The sequence below is a fragment of the Rhinoderma darwinii genome, unplaced genomic scaffold, assembly GCF_050947455.1.
Source record: "Rhinoderma darwinii isolate aRhiDar2 unplaced genomic scaffold, aRhiDar2.hap1 Scaffold_978, whole genome shotgun sequence".
In the NCBI taxonomy this organism is placed as follows: domain Eukaryota; kingdom Metazoa; phylum Chordata; class Amphibia; order Anura; family Rhinodermatidae; genus Rhinoderma; species Rhinoderma darwinii.
Genome location: NW_027464552.1, coordinates 65,470 through 84,038, shown reverse-complemented (window position 1 = coordinate 84,038; position 18,569 = coordinate 65,470). Strand labels below are relative to the sequence as shown.

Below are 18,569 nucleotides of genomic sequence, written 5' to 3'. Positions count from 1 at the left end.
ACATCATAATGGGGCCTGCCTCAGAGATAGATAAAAGCCTGGGCCCAGGCAGTGTTGGTCAGTGCTGCTCAGCAGGCAGCACTGGACTGGACTGGACTGGATTACAGCTGATACAAGGTGTGAAGGAACAAGGGGTGGCTGTGGGCATGCACTTGCTGCCGCTGCCAGTGTTTATCTGCATGGCAGGAGGGCATTTGGGCGTTGCCAGGAAGGCGTTTTTATGTAGATTCCTCCTCTTTCAGCACTGCATTGTGGTGCAAGCAAAAGAAGCAAATCCTGTGTAGCTTCCTCTCCGGCCTTTATTCACCTCCCTCCCGCTTAGTAGCTGTAAATGTGTGTGAGCCTGCAGGGCCCCATGGAATTGCCTAGGAGTAGGCTGAATCAATCGCTGCAAGGGGTGAACAGCAGTATGGGACAGGCTCGGGCAAGGCAAGGGCCGCTCGGGTTATCGCTTCTCGGCCTTTTGGCTAAGACCAAGTGTATTTATACAGGAGGTTTTTAGTCAGAAGGTGCTCAGGTACCCTCTCTCTCGGCCTCGGGGGATCGTCCAGGTTCGCCTGGACTTCACCCCCGTGCTGCTATTTGGGAGAGAGGCTTAGTCCTGAGCAACGAGTTGCGATCCCCCCCCAGCCCTTTGGTGTGTCTCCTTAAAGCCAAAGGGCGCAGCGCAAGCTGTGCGGTACCGACCTGGCCACGCAAATGGCAGGCGGACCTGATGCGGTGCCGGTATACGCCCGGTTGAGGAATACTGCAAGATTTATCTTGGCAGAGGGTGGAGGCGGTCCTCGTGGTCTCAAGTTCCTTGTCCACGATATTTTGGAAAAGCGGTTGGCGGTCCACAAGAACGAGATTTTGGCGATCCAGGACTACCCAAGGCGTGGAGTGTACGACGTGACCTTTATGGGAGAAGGAATCCTCCGTGATGCCATGGGAAAAGCTGAGAGGCAACAAGGTGAACTCATGGCCTTGGGAGTCCAGGTAATTGAACACGCTTTTGAAGTAACCAAACTCGTAGTGATTAAAATGTATTCCCCATACGTGAAAGATCAGGAAGTGGCGGCGTTTCTTGCTGCATACTTTAAGAACGTTAAGCTGCTGGGGAGAGTTATGAACGAGTGCGGTGTGTGGACCGTCAAATGGAAATTTATCGTTACGCTAATAAAGGACCCCTCCACCCAAGAAACGAAGCTACCACCTGCTCGTTTTAAACTTGGGAATGTGAATGGCGACCTCTATTTCTCAGGAATGCCAAACTTCTGCAGGGCCTGCGGTACCTATGGACATACCAGTTTTAACTGCGATGTCACCTGCAGGAACTGTGGAAGTAAACAACACACAATGAGGGAATGTACAGAAGAGAAAAAATGCAATTTTTGTCAAAAAACTGGTCATCTTTATTATGCTTGTCCACATAGGTACCGAGGCGAAGAAGATGAGCAACCCGAGGTGCCCCCACGTGCTCCACCAGCAGAGCAGTCCCGTCCTCAAGGAGGAGAGCAAGCTGTTGCGGCGAAAGAGCAGAGAGGTACCTGGGCTTCAAGGGTACGGCCAGCCGAAGCCAAAACAGGTGCCTCTCAGCCAGCGACCTCAGGGGATAAAAATGAGCCCAGCGCGAAGGAAAAACGGCAGGCCAAGAGGAAGGCAGAAAAGGAGCAGGCCATCGATGAACCTGTGGCATCCCAGACGGCTGGTTGCTCAGGCGGTGCCGGGCCTGCTCCTAATCCTGGGTCTCTAGAGACCGACTCGGAAGGAGAAGACTGGGTACAGGTGGGTCCCCGTAAAAAGGGGAAGCAAGAACGTGCCAGTAGGAGGGAGACAGGGGAGGAGCAGATGGATACGTCCGTGCGGAAAGATGTGGCTCCTCCTGGGACCCCCTCCTCGCCTGCACTGGTGAGGAGGACGGGCACTGCTCCCTCCGTATTATCGGACACCCCGCCATGCGCACAACCTCCCCCTCTAGACCGGCCTTCACGGGCCCAGGGGGGAGAGGCGGGGCCCTTGGGGGACCCACCAGACATGGACCCAGTCGGTCAACCGAGAGAGACCCAGGTGAGGCTGTGCGAGTCTGGGCTCCCCGTGTACGAGGTGAGTGTTGCTGGCTCAGCTCTCAGCGACAGTAGTTCTTCTCCTGCCTCGTCCCTCTTTTCAGTTGAGTCGGATGAGGGCGGGGCCATGAGTTCAAGTGAGGTTTCGGGTATTGCTGGTGGAGGAGCAATCTGATTTTAAGTACGCCTATTATTTATTATTTTAAAATCAGAATTTTGCTTTTACTCTCCACGATGTCTGAGCTCATGGGAATCTCCCTCAACGTGAGGGGCGCCAAGTCAAAAGTGAGAAGGGTTGCTCTCTTCAATTTTTTATCTTGCCTGGCAGCCTCTGTATTTTTCCTGCAGGAGTGCGGCATTCCCCATACAATGAGATATGAAAATTACAAAAAGGATTGGAAGTATGGTCCATCCGTCTGGTCTGGATCCAACGAGTCCAGATCAGCAGGGGTCGCCATTCTTTTTAAGGGAAACGTTTTAATTGATTTTATTCAAGAAATCTTACCAGGACGTATTTTAATGGTTAAAGCTTTTATTGATGGTGTAAAGTGGCAGTTTTTAAATTTTTACGGATCACCAGAAAAGAACGAAAGAGCGAGGATGCTGGAGATTTTACCGCTTTTTATCAACACATCTGAGCCTTTTATCCTCGCAGGTGATTTTAATTGTATCCTGAGAGGAGAACGCCGGCTTACCAACAGTACAAGTAGGAACTATGACAAGACCTCTGGACTGCTCAAGGATATCGTGACTGATTTTAAATTAAAAGACATATACAAAGAATGTAACAGGAGCAGTCCAGAGGAAGCCGGCGTTACCTGGAGCAACGCCACCTGTAGCTCCAGGATTGATTTTATCTTTTGTTCTGAAAATTTACTGCCTTTTAATTGTGAAGTTTTAACCAATGTGTTTTCAGATCACAGGCTTTTATCTTTTAAAGTAAAGCATGATCTTAATAATATTGTATGTAAAAAGTCCTGGAAGATGAATGTTTCCCTTTTAGACGATCCACAGGTTTTAGCAGATTTTATTGAATTTTACCAAGAAAGCAGGCGGGTAAGAGATACACGTACTCCCATCAGTGCATGGTGGGAGAAAATGAAAAAGAAAATTAAAGATTTTTTTATTAAGAAAAGCGTGGCGAAAGCCAAAGAGAAATACGCTTTTTTTAAAATTCTCAATACCCGTCTGCAGACCCTGTACAAAATGCAAGATCATGACATAGACGTTAAAGATGACATCACCAATTTGAAAAAGGAGATAGCCCAGTGCCTGGAGCAGAAAGGTAAAGAGATTATATTCCGTTCAAAAATACAACATGTGGAGGAGAACGAGACCTGCTCCAGGTACTTTTTTAAGAAAATAAATAACAAAAAGGCAATTATCAAAAATATAGAAGGGGTGTCAGATGTACAGGGTCTTTTAAGTAAAGTTCATGAGTTTTACACTGACCTTTTTAATGTTAAGACTGTGGATCATAATTTTATGCGTGACTCACTGAAGGAGATTACTACTGTTTTAGACCCTGTCTCCCAGAATTTTTTATTACAGGAGCTGACGGAGCAGGAGGTTTTAGAAACTGTCAAAAGTTTTAAAACAGGGAAAGTTCCCGGACCGGACGGTATACCCAGTGAGTTTTATGTAAAATTTTATGACATTTTAAAAGAGGATCTTTTTAACCTTTTTTCTGATGTTTTTAATTCCAAGATGCTGCCTAAGTCCTGGCGGAAGGGTGAGGTCTCCCTGCTGTATAAGACGGGTGACATCGCAGTTTTAAAGAATTGGAGACCAATAACCCTTCTAAATAGCGACTATAAAATTATGGCTAAAATATGTGCAAATAGATTAAAAGCCATAATACCCCACATTATACACTCTGACCAGGTGTGTGGGGTGCCAGGCCGCAGCATCTGGGATAATTTAAACCTAATAAAAGACGTGATTGAGGACACGAGGTCTAGAAAAGTTAAATTAGCCATTTTATCTATAGACTTTGAGAAGGCGTTCGACCGTGTCTCTCATTTTTATCTTTTTAAGGTTTTAGAACGTATGGGTATACCAGAAGGTTTTTTATTATCTATTAAAGCCTTTTACAGAGAATGCACCAGCAAAATTTTAGTGAATGGTTTTAAGACACAGGACATATTTTTAAACTCTGGGGTGAAGCAGGGGTGTCCCTTGTCCCCACTGCTTTTTATATGTGCATTGGAGCCTCTGTTATGCGCAATTCGCCGCGATAAGTGTATCCGTGGAGTCCCCCTGCCCGGGGGAGGCGGCGTAGAGGCCAAAGCAGTGGGGTACATGGATGATGTGGCGGTTTTATGTAGGGACGCCCTGTCGCTTCAGAGAACCCTTAGGCAAATCGAGTTTTATTGCTGTGCTTCCGGTTTTAAGGTAAACTTCAGCAAGAGTAATATTTTAAACATAGGAAGCATGGCTCTCAGAGATATACCGGTTCCTGTGTCTGATAATATTAAAATTTTAGGTGTCTCCTTCAGTGAGTACGACAATGGTTTTATCAGTTGGGACATGGTGGCGCAGAAGGTAAATCAAAAAATATGCATGTGGAACATGAGGAAGCTTACCATGGAGGGAAAAATTTTAATAATTAAAATGATAATTTTACCTTTGCTTTTATACTTAAGCATGGTTTTCCCTCCTCCCACGGTTTTATTAAGAAAAATTACTAAAGCTTGTTTTACCTTCTTTTGGAGTTCCAGAATGGAGAAACTTAAACGTGAGACGGTAATGAAAATCAAACCAAAGGGTGGCAAAGACTTTCCAGATTTTAATAGGTTTCTTTTAATCAAGTACTTTTGTTTCTGTCTTAATTCTCTTTTTAAACAACATCATTGGTCTTATTTTCTACGTTTTAATACTGGGTTTTTTATGCGAAGGATGGGGTGGTTTGAAATTGTTTTAACCTCACCTTATGCTTTTAATCTACCAGCAAATTACGTGATTTTAGAGAAAATAGTGGCCTTGTTTAATTTTAAAGGGAAAAATTTTAATGACATGATAAACAGTAAGAAACTTATAAAAGACATAAGAGGAAATGAAGTCGTCACTAATATTGAAAATTTTAATAATGAACGCTGTGCTTTTATCTTCAAAATGGTTAATGTGTTTTATCTTTTTAATACACAGATGGACCTGGCCTGGAGCTGCGTTCATCAATGTCTTCCATGCCGGGCATTCCAATTCAGGAGAGGATTCACGAGGTCTGCTATCTGTCCGAGGGAAGGCTGCCAGGCTGAGGAGACCGTGCGTCATATTTTTTGGAGTTGCGATTTTACTAAACATATTTGGATAAAGATATTCCCTCTAATGAAGAAGATGGCAGACCTAAAGGACTTGAGTTACGAAATGATTTTATATGGACTCTTTGGATGCCCAACCGCGAACCAAAAGACTATTGCATGGAAGACGATGAACTGCGTAAAAGAAGCTCTGTGGAAGGCCAGGAACATCCTGATTTTTAAGCACGATGTTTTATCTGTTGACGATGTTTTAGGTCTTTGTTTTAGCGAGATGTACATTTATTATTTATTAGATAAAAAAAGAAATGCCACCCTTTCAAATAAATGGTTTGTAAAAGAATGGAACTCCAATATATAAGAATTTGCCACCATGTCCCCTTTTATGTGTTTTTATGTAAATTGATTTTATTACTGTAATTCATTGTAAAAAAGCTGTAATTTATTGTAAATGTTTTTGAATTTTAAGTAATAAATCATTGACACCCCCGCGAGGGGGTAGCCAACTGAAAAAAAAAATCTGTTCTTATCAGTTTAATATCTGATACGTCCCCTATCTGGGGACCATATATTAAATGGATTTTTAGAACAGGGAGATGGAAATAGAGCTTGCTCTGTCCACTCCACGCATTGACCTGGTATTGCAGTATTTCCAGGACCGGTGCACCCTTCCCTTATGTGTTGACTAAAATCAGATTCCAAAAGTGCTATTTGTGTTTGCTATTGTTTTTGTCTTTCTGATGGGATCTCCCCTTTTAATCCCATTATTTCAACACCTGTTGGACAATGCATTTGTACAGTCATGTGTGATAATGAGCTCATTTATTAAATGCAATTAATTAATACATTGCCACCTCTTGTTGTGTGTGTGTGTGTGTGTGTGTGTGTGTGTGTGTGTGTGTGTGTGTGTGTGTGTGTGTGTGTGTGTGTGTGTGTCTTCTGTGTTTCTGTGTTTCCGGCATTTCACATTGGAACAGCTCATTCACCTTCCTTGTCTTCTCTCCGCCCTCCCTTTTAGGTAGGTTAAAGAGCTGCACCTGAGCCAGCCACTGATTGATTGATGCAGCACCACAGTCAAATAGTGGAGTGGAGTAGGGGGAACAGCAAACAGCCATTAAAGCAGCCCGCCCGCCACAATGGACCTACCTGTGTACACTAGATGGATGTGATGGAATGTACTGTCGTCCCTACATTTCCAAGAAGAAGTAAGAATTGCAGTTGCAACAAACCCTTGCTTGCCTACAAAGAGAGCAGCAATTTGGATTTGTTACTATGTTACCTGGAAGAATAACAAACTGTGCAAGGATGGAGGTTGTAGGAGCAAAGAGAAGTTGTCTGTAAAGTTGGTGGATGCCTATTTTCCATTTTGCAGTCCCTTGTCTCCCTCTTGTGGCCTCCTGGAGGCAAATAAATGTGCAAAAAAAAGACAGCCTGGCGGCCGGCTGTTGCAGTGTTGCCCTCTCAGGCAACACTGAGTGACTGACTGAGCCGCACCGTCTTATATAAAGTTCAGACGGAACTTTGCACGTGTCATAGTGGAGCCCTCAGGATTCCAGAGCCAGCTTTCTGACATCATAATGGGGCCTGCCTCAGAGATAGATAAAAGCCTGGGCCCAGGCAGTGTTGGTCAGTGCTGCTCAGCAGGCAGCACTGGACTGGACTGGACTGGATTACAGCTGATACAAGGTGTGAAGGAACAAGGGGTGGCTGTGGGCATGCACTTGCTGCCGCTGCCAGTGTTTATCTGCATGGCAGGAGGGCATTTGGGCGTTGCCAGGAAGGCGTTTTTATGTAGATTCCTCCTCTTTCAGCACTGCATTGTGGTGCAAGCAAAAGAAGCAAATCCTGTGTAGCTTCCTCTCCGGCCTTTATTCACCTCCCTCCCGCTTAGTAGCTGTAAATGTGTGTGAGCCTGCAGGGCCCCATGGAATTGCCTAGGAGTAGGCTGAATCAATCGCTGCAAGGGGTGAACAGCAGTATGGGACAGGCTCGGGCAAGGCAAGGGCCGCTCGGGTTATCGCTTCTCGGCCTTTTGGCTAAGATCAAGTGTAGTATCTGTTCTTATCAGTTTAATATCTGATACGTCCCCTATCTGGGGACCATATATTAAATGGATTTTTAGAACAGGGAGATGGAAATAGAGCTTGCTCTGTCCACTCCACGCATTGACCTGGTATTGCAGTATTTCCAGGACCGGTGCACCCTTCCCTTATGTGTTGACTAAAATCAGATTCCAAAAGTGCTATTTGTGTTTGCTATTGTTTTTGTCTTTCTGATGGGATCTCCCCTTTTAATCCCATTATTTCAACACCTGTTGGACAATGCATTTGTACAGTCATGTGTGATAATGAGCTCATTTATTAAATGCAATTAATTAATACATTGCCACCTCTTGTTGTGTGTGTGTGTGTGTGTGTGTGTGTGTGTGTGTGTGTGTGTGTGTGTGTGTGTGTGTGTGTGTGTGTGTCTTCTGTGTTTCTGTGTTTCCGGCATTTCACATTGGAACAGCTCATTCACCTTCCTTGTCTTCTCTCCGCCCTCCCTTTTAGGTAGGTTAAAGAGCTGCACCTGAGCCAGCCACTGATTGATTGATGCAGCACCACAGTCAAATAGTGGAGTGGAGTAGGGGGAACAGCAAACAGCCATTAAAGCAGCCCGCCCGCCACAATGGACCTACCTGTGTACACTAGATGGATGTGATGGAATGTACTGTCGTCCCTACATTTCCAAGAAGAAGTAAGAATTGCAGTTGCAACAAACCCTTGCTTGCCTACAAAGAGAGCAGCAATTTGGATTTGTTACTATGTTACCTGGAAGAATAACAAACTGTGCAAGGATGGAGGTTGTAGGAGCAAAGAGAAGTTGTCTGTAAAGTTGGTGGATGCCTATTTTCCATTTTGCAGTCCCTTGTCTCCCTCTTGTGGCCTCCTGGAGGCAAATAAATGTGCAAAAAAAAGACAGCCTGGCGGCCGGCTGTTGCAGTGTTGCCCTCTCAGGCAACACTGAGTGACTGACTGAGCCGCACCGTCTTATATAAAGTTCAGACGGAACTTTGCACGTGTCATAGTGGAGCCCTCAGGATTCCAGAGCCAGCTTTCTGACATCATAATGGGGCCTGCCTCAGAGATAGATAAAAGCCTGGGCCCAGGCAGTGTTGGTCAGTGCTGCTCAGCAGGCAGCACTGGACTGGACTGGACTGGATTACAGCTGATACAAGGTGTGAAGGAACAAGGGGTGGCTGTGGGCATGCACTTGCTGCCGCTGCCAGTGTTTATCTGCATGGCAGGAGGGCATTTGGGCGTTGCCAGGAAGGCGTTTTTATGTAGATTCCTCCTCTTTCAGCACTGCATTGTGGTGCAAGCAAAAGAAGCAAATCCTGTGTAGCTTCCTCTCCGGCCTTTATTCACCTCCCTCCCGCTTAGTAGCTGTAAATGTGTGTGAGCCTGCAGGGCCCCATGGAATTGCCTAGGAGTAGGCTGAATCAATCGCTGCAAGGGGTGAACAGCAGTATGGGACAGGCTCGGGCAAGGCAAGGGCCGCTCGGGTTATCGCTTCTCGGCCTTTTGGCTAAGATCAAGTGTAGTATCTGTTCTTATCAGTTTAATATCTGATACGTCCCCTATCTGGGGACCATATATTAAATGGATTTTTAGAACAGGGAGATGGAAATAGAGCTTGCTCTGTCCACTCCACGCATTGACCTGGTATTGCAGTATTTCCAGGACCGGTGCACCCTTCCCTTATGTGTTGACTAAAATCAGATTCCAAAAGTGCTATTTGTGTTTGCTATTGTTTTTGTCTTTCTGATGGGATCTCCCCTTTTAATCCCATTATTTCAACACCTGTTGGACAATGCATTTGTACAGTCATGTGTGATAATGAGCTCATTTATTAAATGCAATTAATTAATACATTGCCACCTCTTGTTGTGTGTGTGTGTGTGTGTGTGTGTGTGTGTGTGTGTGTGTGTGTGTGTGTGTGTGTGTGTGTGTGTGTGTGTGTGTCTTCTGTGTTTCTGTGTTTCCGGCATTTCACATTGGAACAGCTCATTCACCTTCCTTGTCTTCTCTCCGCCCTCCCTTTTAGGTAGGTTAAAGAGCTGCACCTGAGCCAGCCACTGATTGATTGATGCAGCACCACAGTCAAATAGTGGAGTGGAGTAGGGGGAACAGCAAACAGCCATTAAAGCAGCCCGCCCGCCACAATGGACCTACCTGTGTACACTAGATGGATGTGATGGAATGTACTGTCGTCCCTACATTTCCAAGAAGAAGTAAGAATTGCAGTTGCAACAAACCCTTGCTTGCCTACAAAGAGAGCAGCAATTTGGATTTGTTACTATGTTACCTGGAAGAATAACAAACTGTGCAAGGATGGAGGTTGTAGGAGCAAAGAGAAGTTGTCTGTAAAGTTGGTGGATGCCTATTTTCCATTTTGCAGTCCCTTGTCTCCCTCTTGTGGCCTCCTGGAGGCAAATAAATGTGCAAAAAAAAGACAGCCTGGCGGCCGGCTGTTGCAGTGTTGCCCTCTCAGGCAACACTGAGTGACTGACTGAGCCGCACCGTCTTATATAAAGTTCAGACGGAACTTTGCACGTGTCATAGTGGAGCCCTCAGGATTCCAGAGCCAGCTTTCTGACATCATAATGGGGCCTGCCTCAGAGATAGATAAAAGCCTGGGCCCAGGCAGTGTTGGTCAGTGCTGCTCAGCAGGCAGCACTGGACTGGACTGGACTGGATTACAGCTGATACAAGGTGTGAAGGAACAAGGGGTGGCTGTGGGCATGCACTTGCTGCCGCTGCCAGTGTTTATCTGCATGGCAGGAGGGCATTTGGGCGTTGCCAGGAAGGCGTTTTTATGTAGATTCCTCCTCTTTCAGCACTGCATTGTGGTGCAAGCAAAAGAAGCAAATCCTGTGTAGCTTCCTCTCCGGCCTTTATTCACCTCCCTCCCGCTTAGTAGCTGTAAATGTGTGTGAGCCTGCAGGGCCCCATGGAATTGCCTAGGAGTAGGCTGAATCAATCGCTGCAAGGGGTGAACAGCAGTATGGGACAGGCTCGGGCAAGGCAAGGGCCGCTCGGGTTATCGCTTCTCGGCCTTTTGGCTAAGATCAAGTGTAGTATCTGTTCTTATCAGTTTAATATCTGATACGTCCCCTATCTGGGGACCATATATTAAATGGATTTTTAGAACAGGGAGATGGAAATAGAGCTTGCTCTGTCCACTCCACGCATTGACCTGGTATTGCAGTATTTCCAGGACCGGTGCACCCTTCCCTTATGTGTTGACTAAAATCAGATTCCAAAAGTGCTATTTGTGTTTGCTATTGTTTTTGTCTTTCTGATGGGATCTCCCCTTTTAATCCCATTATTTCAACACCTGTTGGACAATGCATTTGTACAGTCATGTGTGATAATGAGCTCATTTATTAAATGCAATTAATTAATACATTGCCACCTCTTGTTGTGTGTGTGTGTGTGTGTGTGTGTGTGTGTGTGTGTGTGTGTGTGTGTGTGTGTGTGTCTTCTGTGTTTCTGTGTTTCCGGCATTTCACATTGGAACAGCTCATTCACCTTCCTTGTCTTCTCTCCGCCCTCCCTTTTAGGTAGGTTAAAGAGCTGCACCTGAGCCAGCCACTGATTGATTGATGCAGCACCACAGTCAAATAGTGGAGTGGAGTAGGGGGAACAGCAAACAGCCATTAAAGCAGCCCGCCCGCCACAATGGACCTACCTGTGTACACTAGATGGATGTGATGGAATGTACTGTCGTCCCTACATTTCCAAGAAGAAGTAAGAATTGCAGTTGCAACAAACCCTTGCTTGCCTACAAAGAGAGCAGCAATTTGGATTTGTTACTATGTTACCTGGAAGAATAACAAACTGTGCAAGGATGGAGGTTGTAGGAGCAAAGAGAAGTTGTCTGTAAAGTTGGTGGATGCCTATTTTCCATTTTGCAGTCCCTTGTCTCCCTCTTGTGGCCTCCTGGAGGCAAATAAATGTGCAAAAAAAAGACAGCCTGGCGGCCGGCTGTTGCAGTGTTGCCCTCTCAGGCAACACTGAGTGACTGACTGAGCCGCACCGTCTTATATAAAGTTCAGACGGAACTTTGCACGTGTCATAGTGGAGCCCTCAGGATTCCAGAGCCAGCTTTCTGACATCATAATGGGGCCTGCCTCAGAGATAGATAAAAGCCTGGGCCCAGGCAGTGTTGGTCAGTGCTGCTCAGCAGGCAGCACTGGACTGGACTGGACTGGATTACAGCTGATACAAGGTGTGAAGGAACAAGGGGTGGCTGTGGGCATGCACTTGCTGCCGCTGCCAGTGTTTATCTGCATGGCAGGAGGGCATTTGGGCGTTGCCAGGAAGGCGTTTTTATGTAGATTCCTCCTCTTTCAGCACTGCATTGTGGTGCAAGCAAAAGAAGCAAATCCTGTGTAGCTTCCTCTCCGGCCTTTATTCACCTCCCTCCCGCTTAGTAGCTGTAAATGTGTGTGAGCCTGCAGGGCCCCATGGAATTGCCTAGGAGTAGGCTGAATCAATCGCTGCAAGGGGTGAACAGCAGTATGGGACAGGCTCGGGCAAGGCAAGGGCCGCTCGGGTTATCGCTTCTCGGCCTTTTGGCTAAGATCAAGTGTAGTATCTGTTCTTATCAGTTTAATATCTGATACGTCCCCTATCTGGGGACCATATATTAAATGGATTTTTAGAACAGGGAGATGGAAATAGAGCTTGCTCTGTCCACTCCACGCATTGACCTGGTATTGCAGTATTTCCAGGACCGGTGCACCCTTCCCTTATGTGTTGACTAAAATCAGACCAAAAGTGCTATTTGTGTTTGCTATTGTTTTTGTCTTTCTGATGGGATCTCCCCTTTTAATCCCATTATTTCAACACCTGTTGGACAATGCATTTGTACAGTCATGTGTGATAATGAGCTCATTTATTAAATGCAATTAATTAATACATTGCCACCTCTTGTTGTGTGTGTGTGTGTGTGTGTGTGTGTGTGTGTGTGTGTGTGTGTGTGTGTGTGTGTGTGTGTGTGTGTGTCTTCTGTGTTTCTGTGTTTCCGGCATTTCACATTGGAACAGCTCATTCACCTTCCTTGTCTTCTCTCCGCCCTCCCTTTTAGGTAGGTTAAAGAGCTGCACCTGAGCCAGCCACTGATTGATTGATGCAGCACCACAGTCAAATAGTGGAGTGGAGTAGGGGGAACAGCAAACAGCCATTAAAGCAGCCCGCCCGCCACAATGGACCTACCTGTGTACACTAGATGGATGTGATGGAATGTACTGTCGTCCCTACATTTCCAAGAAGAAGTAAGAATTGCAGTTGCAACAAACCCTTGCTTGCCTACAAAGAGAGCAGCAATTTGGATTTGTTACTATGTTACCTGGAAGAATAACAAACTGTGCAAGGATGGAGGTTGTAGGAGCAAAGAGAAGTTGTCTGTAAAGTTGGTGGATGCCTATTTTCCATTTTGCAGTCCCTTGTCTCCCTCTTGTGGCCTCCTGGAGGCAAATAAATGTGCAAAAAAAAGACAGCCTGGCGGCCGGCTGTTGCAGTGTTGCCCTCTCAGGCAACACTGAGTGACTGACTGAGCCGCACCGTCTTATATAAAGTTCAGACGGAACTTTGCACGTGTCATAGTGGAGCCCTCAGGATTCCAGAGCCAGCTTTCTGACATCATAATGGGGCCTGCCTCAGAGATAGATAAAAGCCTGGGCCCAGGCAGTGTTGGTCAGTGCTGCTCAGCAGGCAGCACTGGACTGGACTGGACTGGATTACAGCTGATACAAGGTGTGAAGGAACAAGGGGTGGCTGTGGGCATGCACTTGCTGCCGCTGCCAGTGTTTATCTGCATGGCAGGAGGGCATTTGGGCGTTGCCAGGAAGGCGTTTTTATGTAGATTCCTCCTCTTTCAGCACTGCATTGTGGTGCAAGCAAAAGAAGCAAATCCTGTGTAGCTTCCTCTCCGGCCTTTATTCACCTCCCTCCCGCTTAGTAGCTGTAAATGTGTGTGAGCCTGCAGGGCCCCATGGAATTGCCTAGGAGTAGGCTGAATCAATCGCTGCAAGGGGTGAACAGCAGTATGGGACAGGCTCGGGCAAGGCAAGGGCCGCTCGGGTTATCGCTTCTCGGCCTTTTGGCTAAGATCAAGTGTAGTATCTGTTCTTATCAGTTTAATATCTGATACGTCCCCTATCTGGGGACCATATATTAAATGGATTTTTAGAACAGGGAGATGGAAATAGAGCTTGCTCTGTCCACTCCACGCATTGACCTGGTATTGCAGTATTTCCAGGACCGGTGCACCCTTCCCTTATGTGTTGACTAAAATCAGATTCCAAAAGTGCTATTTGTGTTTGCTATTGTTTTTGTCTTTCTGATGGGATCTCCCCTTTTAATCCCATTATTTCAACACCTGTTGGACAATGCATTTGTACAGTCATGTGTGATAATGAGCTCATTTATTAAATGCAATTAATTAATACATTGCCACCTCTTGTGTGTGTGTGTGTGTGTGTGTGTGTGTGTGTGTGTGTGTGTGTGTGTGTGTGTGTGTGTGTGTGTGTGTGTGTGTGTGTGTGTGTGTGTCTTCTGTGTTTCTGTGTTTCCGGCATTTCACATTGGAACAGCTCATTCACCTTCCTTGTCTTCTCTCCGCCCTCCCTTTTAGGTAGGTTAAAGAGCTGCACCTGAGCCAGCCACTGATTGATTGATGCAGCACCACAGTCAAATAGTGGAGTGGAGTAGGGGGAACAGCAAACAGCCATTAAAGCAGCCCGCCCGCCACAATGGACCTACCTGTGTACACTAGATGGATGTGATGGAATGTACTGTCGTCCCTACATTTCCAAGAAGAAGTAAGAATTGCAGTTGCAACAAACCCTTGCTTGCCTACAAAGAGAGCAGCAATTTGGATTTGTTACTATGTTACCTGGAAGAATAACAAACTGTGCAAGGATGGAGGTTGTAGGAGCAAAGAGAAGTTGTCTGTAAAGTTGGTGGATGCCTATTTTCCATTTTGCAGTCCCTTGTCTCCCTCTTGTGGCCTCCTGGAGGCAAATAAATGTGCAAAAAAAAGACAGCCTGGCGGCCGGCTGTTGCAGTGTTGCCCTCTCAGGCAACACTGAGTGACTGACTGAGCCGCACCGTCTTATATAAAGTTCAGACGGAACTTTGCACGTGTCATAGTGGAGCCCTCAGGATTCCAGAGCCAGCTTTCTGACATCATAATGGGGCCTGCCTCAGAGATAGATAAAAGCCTGGGCCCAGGCAGTGTTGGTCAGTGCTGCTCAGCAGGCAGCACTGGACTGGACTGGACTGGATTACAGCTGATACAAGGTGTGAAGGAACAAGGGGTGGCTGTGGGCATGCACTTGCTGCCGCTGCCAGTGTTTATCTGCATGGCAGGAGGGCATTTGGGCGTTGCCAGGAAGGCGTTTTTATGTAGATTCCTCCTCTTTCAGCACTGCATTGTGGTGCAAGCAAAAGAAGCAAATCCTGTGTAGCTTCCTCTCCGGCCTTTATTCACCTCCCTCCCGCTTAGTAGCTGTAAATGTGTGTGAGCCTGCAGGGCCCCATGGAATTGCCTAGGAGTAGGCTGAATCAATCGCTGCAAGGGGTGAACAGCAGTATGGGACAGGCTCGGGCAAGGCAAGGGCCGCTCGGGTTATCGCTTCTCGGCCTTTTGGCAAGATCAGGTGTAGTATTTCTGCATCTGGTTTTGTTGGGAGGTGTCCGGGGTACCCTGCTCCTTGGCCTTGGGGGATCGTCTCTTTTCACAGAGAGACTTCACCCCCTTGCTGCTATTTGGGGAGTGGGCTTAGCCCCCGGACAACGAGTTGCGATCGCGCCTTACCCAAGAGGTCAACCGGCCTTGAGGCGTTTTTCTAAGAGCGTTCCGAGGGCGTTTATCGGGCTTCGTAGGTGTCTGGGGTACCCTAATCCTTGGCCTTGGGGGAGGGTTCCACTTAATTGTGGAATCTGAGCCCTTGCTGCTATAAGGGACAGGCTTAGCCCCCAGGCACTGAAAATGCCATATACATTTGGATTTGCATCCGGGGACACCCGGTTGCGCCAGTCCGTCCGCATCGAGGTGGAAGAAGGCCATCGCCAGCGGAAGAACCTTCGCTTCATTGTGGAGGTGATTCTGCTGGACTTCCTGGGGCTCAAGCGGGCGGACATCCTGTGTCTCAACGACCAGGAAAGCCGCGGTCGGTACACCGTATCCTTTACGGCCGCGGCATGTTGCGACAACATGCACAAAAGATTGTCTGATGCGGACCAGAGTGAGGAGCGGCTAAATGGACTGAACTTTTTATTCCTCTACGGGGAGGAAGAAGTCCCGCTCGTGATGTGCATGTTCAGTCCATTTGTCTCAGAGTGTGACATTGAAACCTTCCTCAGTCGTTACTGCAGGGAGGTCCGCTTCTCACATAAAATCTTGAACACCCAGAGCTTCTGGAATGGCAAAAGGAAATATTGGGTGAAGTTCCGCCAGGATCCCAATGGCATTGGAGGCTTACATCACCCACCCCAGAACTTTGCCATTGGGAAGAATCGAGGATTCCTATTTTACCCCCAGATGCCAATAGCCTGCCGGAACTGCTTGAGATATGGCCACACCAGAGAACATTGTGACCGGCCCCATGTGGTGCAGTGTAACAGGTGTGGCCAGGTTGGACACGTAGCGGCAAAATGCAGTTCCGAGGTGTTGTGCAATCTGTGCGGCATGACTGGGCATGCTTTTAAAGATTGCCCCCGCAGAGCGAAATCTGGGCCACCCAGACCAGGGCCAGAGCGGCAGTTTGCAACATGTGCAGACGCCGCTGGTAATGCCCCAAAACGAGCATTGACGACTGAGGGGTCCAGGCCAAAGTCCTTCACAGCTCCATCGGGGGGCCCACCGATGTCAGCCTCGAGGGACGGCCATAGGGATTCCACCGGGTCCAGGCAGAGCAGGAGGAATTCTGACTCTGCTGGACATAAGTTGACCGGCACCTCTGCAAACAGGTCCTCTGCTCCGCCTGCAGTGGACCCTGTTGAGGCAGTGGTTAGCGACAGGCGTCGTGGCTCCGTAGGTTCTGCAGTAGGACCTGACGCCTGTCCCAAGAGTGTGGGCATGGAGCGGAGACACTCTGTGTCAGACGAGGGCTCCATTAAGAAAACCCTAAAATATGCTGGATTGGAGCCTCGTTTTGACCATTTCCGGTCAACGGGGGGGTCGGAGCAAAGTTCCTCCACTGCGGTTGTGGAGGGGCTTGCGATGAAGGCTCCCCGTAAGCAGGCAAAGGTTGCCAAGAGTGATGGGACCTCACAGGCCCCTGTGCAGCTGCCCAGGAAGGACATCAGCGATATCTTCAGCCAGGGGCCAGAGATGGGTGAGAGCGACTTCGAGGAGATGGATAGGAGCCATTCTGCAAAGAGACAGCGAGAGGAAGAGGAGTCCGGAGTTCGGAGGAAAGCTGCCTATCGGAGTTCGGATGAGAGCAGTGTGGGGGTTGGAGCCGCCCACGTATCTGGCTCTGACCCTACCAACATCCAAGATTTATTGACCCCTCAAAAAGGGGGTCCAGACTCGCAGCTGATCTCCGAGTACGACTCTTCTGGTTCGGACCCTGACCTCAACTAAGACTATGTTGGTTCCTATCAAAGTCGCCTCACTAAATGTGAGGTCCCTAAAGAGCCCTGTCCGCAGGACTGCTTTATTTTCATTTTTAGAGACTGTGGACTTTGACCTTTGCCTGCTTCAAGAATGTGGAATCCCTAATGACTTGGAATATCAAGATTTAAAGATGGACTGGAAACTAGGCCCCTCAGTCTGGTCTGGTGGAAATGACTGTCGCTCTGCGGGGGTTGGATTGCTCTGCCGAGGTCGTTTTATCTCCATCCAAACAGTGACTGAAATCATGCCCGGCAGAGCTATTTTAATACATTTGCTTTTTAATGGAATTTTAATTCGTGTTTTAAACGTTTATGCCCCTCCTACCAAACAGGAGAGGGCAGAACTATTAGAGATTTTACCATTGTTTTGTGTTGGGTCTACCCCCCTGCTGGTGGGTGGTGATTTTAACTGTGTGCGAGATGGAGAACACCGGCAGGGTGGGGATTTTAATCGAAAAATTGACCGTACTTCTTACCTGCTCAAGAATTTTATTGGTGATTTTAAATTGAAAGATTGCTGGAGGGAACTCTTGCCTGCGGACCCAGGCCCCACCTGGTCCAATGGAAGAGTGAGCTCCAGAATTGATTTTATTTTCACTTCTAATAGTTTTATTCCCAAAAAATGTTTGCTTTTAACAAATATTTTATCTGATCACAAGCTCCTTTCAGTGCACCTGGAGCTAGAGGGAGAGCAAAAAGCTTGTAGGGGTCCCTGGAGACTAAACACCACACTCCTGGAGGACCCCATCATTAAAGAGGAGTTTGTGCGGACCTACCAGTGTTGGCAGTCCCATAGAGCGCCCAGTCAGCCTATGCTACACTGGTGGGAGGGCATTAAACCCAAAATCAGAGCTTTTTTTATTCGAGCAGGTAAGAAGAAAGCAAAAGAGAAAAAACAATGGTTTTATGTTCTTAATAAACGTTTACATGTACTTTTTAAATTGAAGGAGATTGGTATGGATGTTGATGATGATATCTTAAATCTTAAAGCTGAAATAAAATATGCCATAGAAGAGAAAGGGAAACAAATAATTTTTAATTCACATGTAAAGCACCTCGAGGATGGCGAGAAGTGTTCCCGGTTCTTCTTCAAAAAGGTAATGGATAAACGAGATGTCATTTTAAACCTTGAAGGAGAAACCACTATGGTCGGCATTTTAAATTCTGCTTTTAATTTCTACCAATCTCTTTTTAACAAGAAAAATATTGATCCTTCCTTTTTAGAACATGTTCTTAATTCCCTTGATGCCAAGCTAGATATTTTAGACCAGGAAGTTTTATCCCGTAATATTACCTTGGAGGAACTTTTATTTGCTTTTAAAAGTTTTTCTAATGGGAAAGCTCCTGGGGAAGATGGTCTGCCCATCGAATTTTATCATGCTTTTTGGGAAATTTTAAAGAATGACATGTTTTTATTGTATAAGGAAGTTTTTATTACTGAAGAGCTGCCCCCTTCCTGGAGGAGGGGGATTGTGTCCTTAATTTTTAAAAAAGGTGAGAGGGACCAGTTAAAAAACTGGCGCCCTATTACTCTTTTAAACGTTGATTGTAAAATTTTAGCTAAACTAATAACAATCCGTTTTAAACCTTTTATT

At 46.8% G+C, this 18,569-nt stretch overlaps 6 non-coding genes across 6 annotated transcripts; all 6 read left to right on the top strand.

Moving 5' to 3' along the window:
• The first annotated feature begins 5,777 nt into the window (after positions 1-5,777).
• Positions 5,778-5,974, top strand: LOC142734430 (U2 spliceosomal RNA). The gene has a single exon (XR_012880384.1). It is a non-coding gene; the product is annotated as a U2 spliceosomal RNA (small nuclear RNA).
• A 1,344-nt stretch (positions 5,975-7,318) lies between these two features.
• On the top strand, positions 7,319-7,509 carry LOC142734403 (U2 spliceosomal RNA). Its single transcript, XR_012880363.1, has one exon. It is a non-coding gene; the product is annotated as a U2 spliceosomal RNA (small nuclear RNA).
• Positions 7,510-8,849: 1,340 nt separating this feature from the next.
• LOC142734402 (U2 spliceosomal RNA) lies at positions 8,850-9,040 on the top strand. The gene has a single exon (XR_012880362.1). It is a non-coding gene; the product is annotated as a U2 spliceosomal RNA (small nuclear RNA).
• Positions 9,041-10,386: 1,346 nt separating this feature from the next.
• On the top strand, positions 10,387-10,577 carry LOC142734400 (U2 spliceosomal RNA). The gene has a single exon (XR_012880361.1). It is a non-coding gene; the product is annotated as a U2 spliceosomal RNA (small nuclear RNA).
• A 1,328-nt stretch (positions 10,578-11,905) lies between these two features.
• LOC142734399 (U2 spliceosomal RNA) lies at positions 11,906-12,096 on the top strand. The gene has a single exon (XR_012880360.1). It is a non-coding gene; the product is annotated as a U2 spliceosomal RNA (small nuclear RNA).
• Positions 12,097-13,434: 1,338 nt separating this feature from the next.
• LOC142734398 (U2 spliceosomal RNA) lies at positions 13,435-13,625 on the top strand. The gene has a single exon (XR_012880359.1). It is a non-coding gene; the product is annotated as a U2 spliceosomal RNA (small nuclear RNA).
• The last annotated feature ends 4,944 nt before the right edge of the window (positions 13,626-18,569 follow it).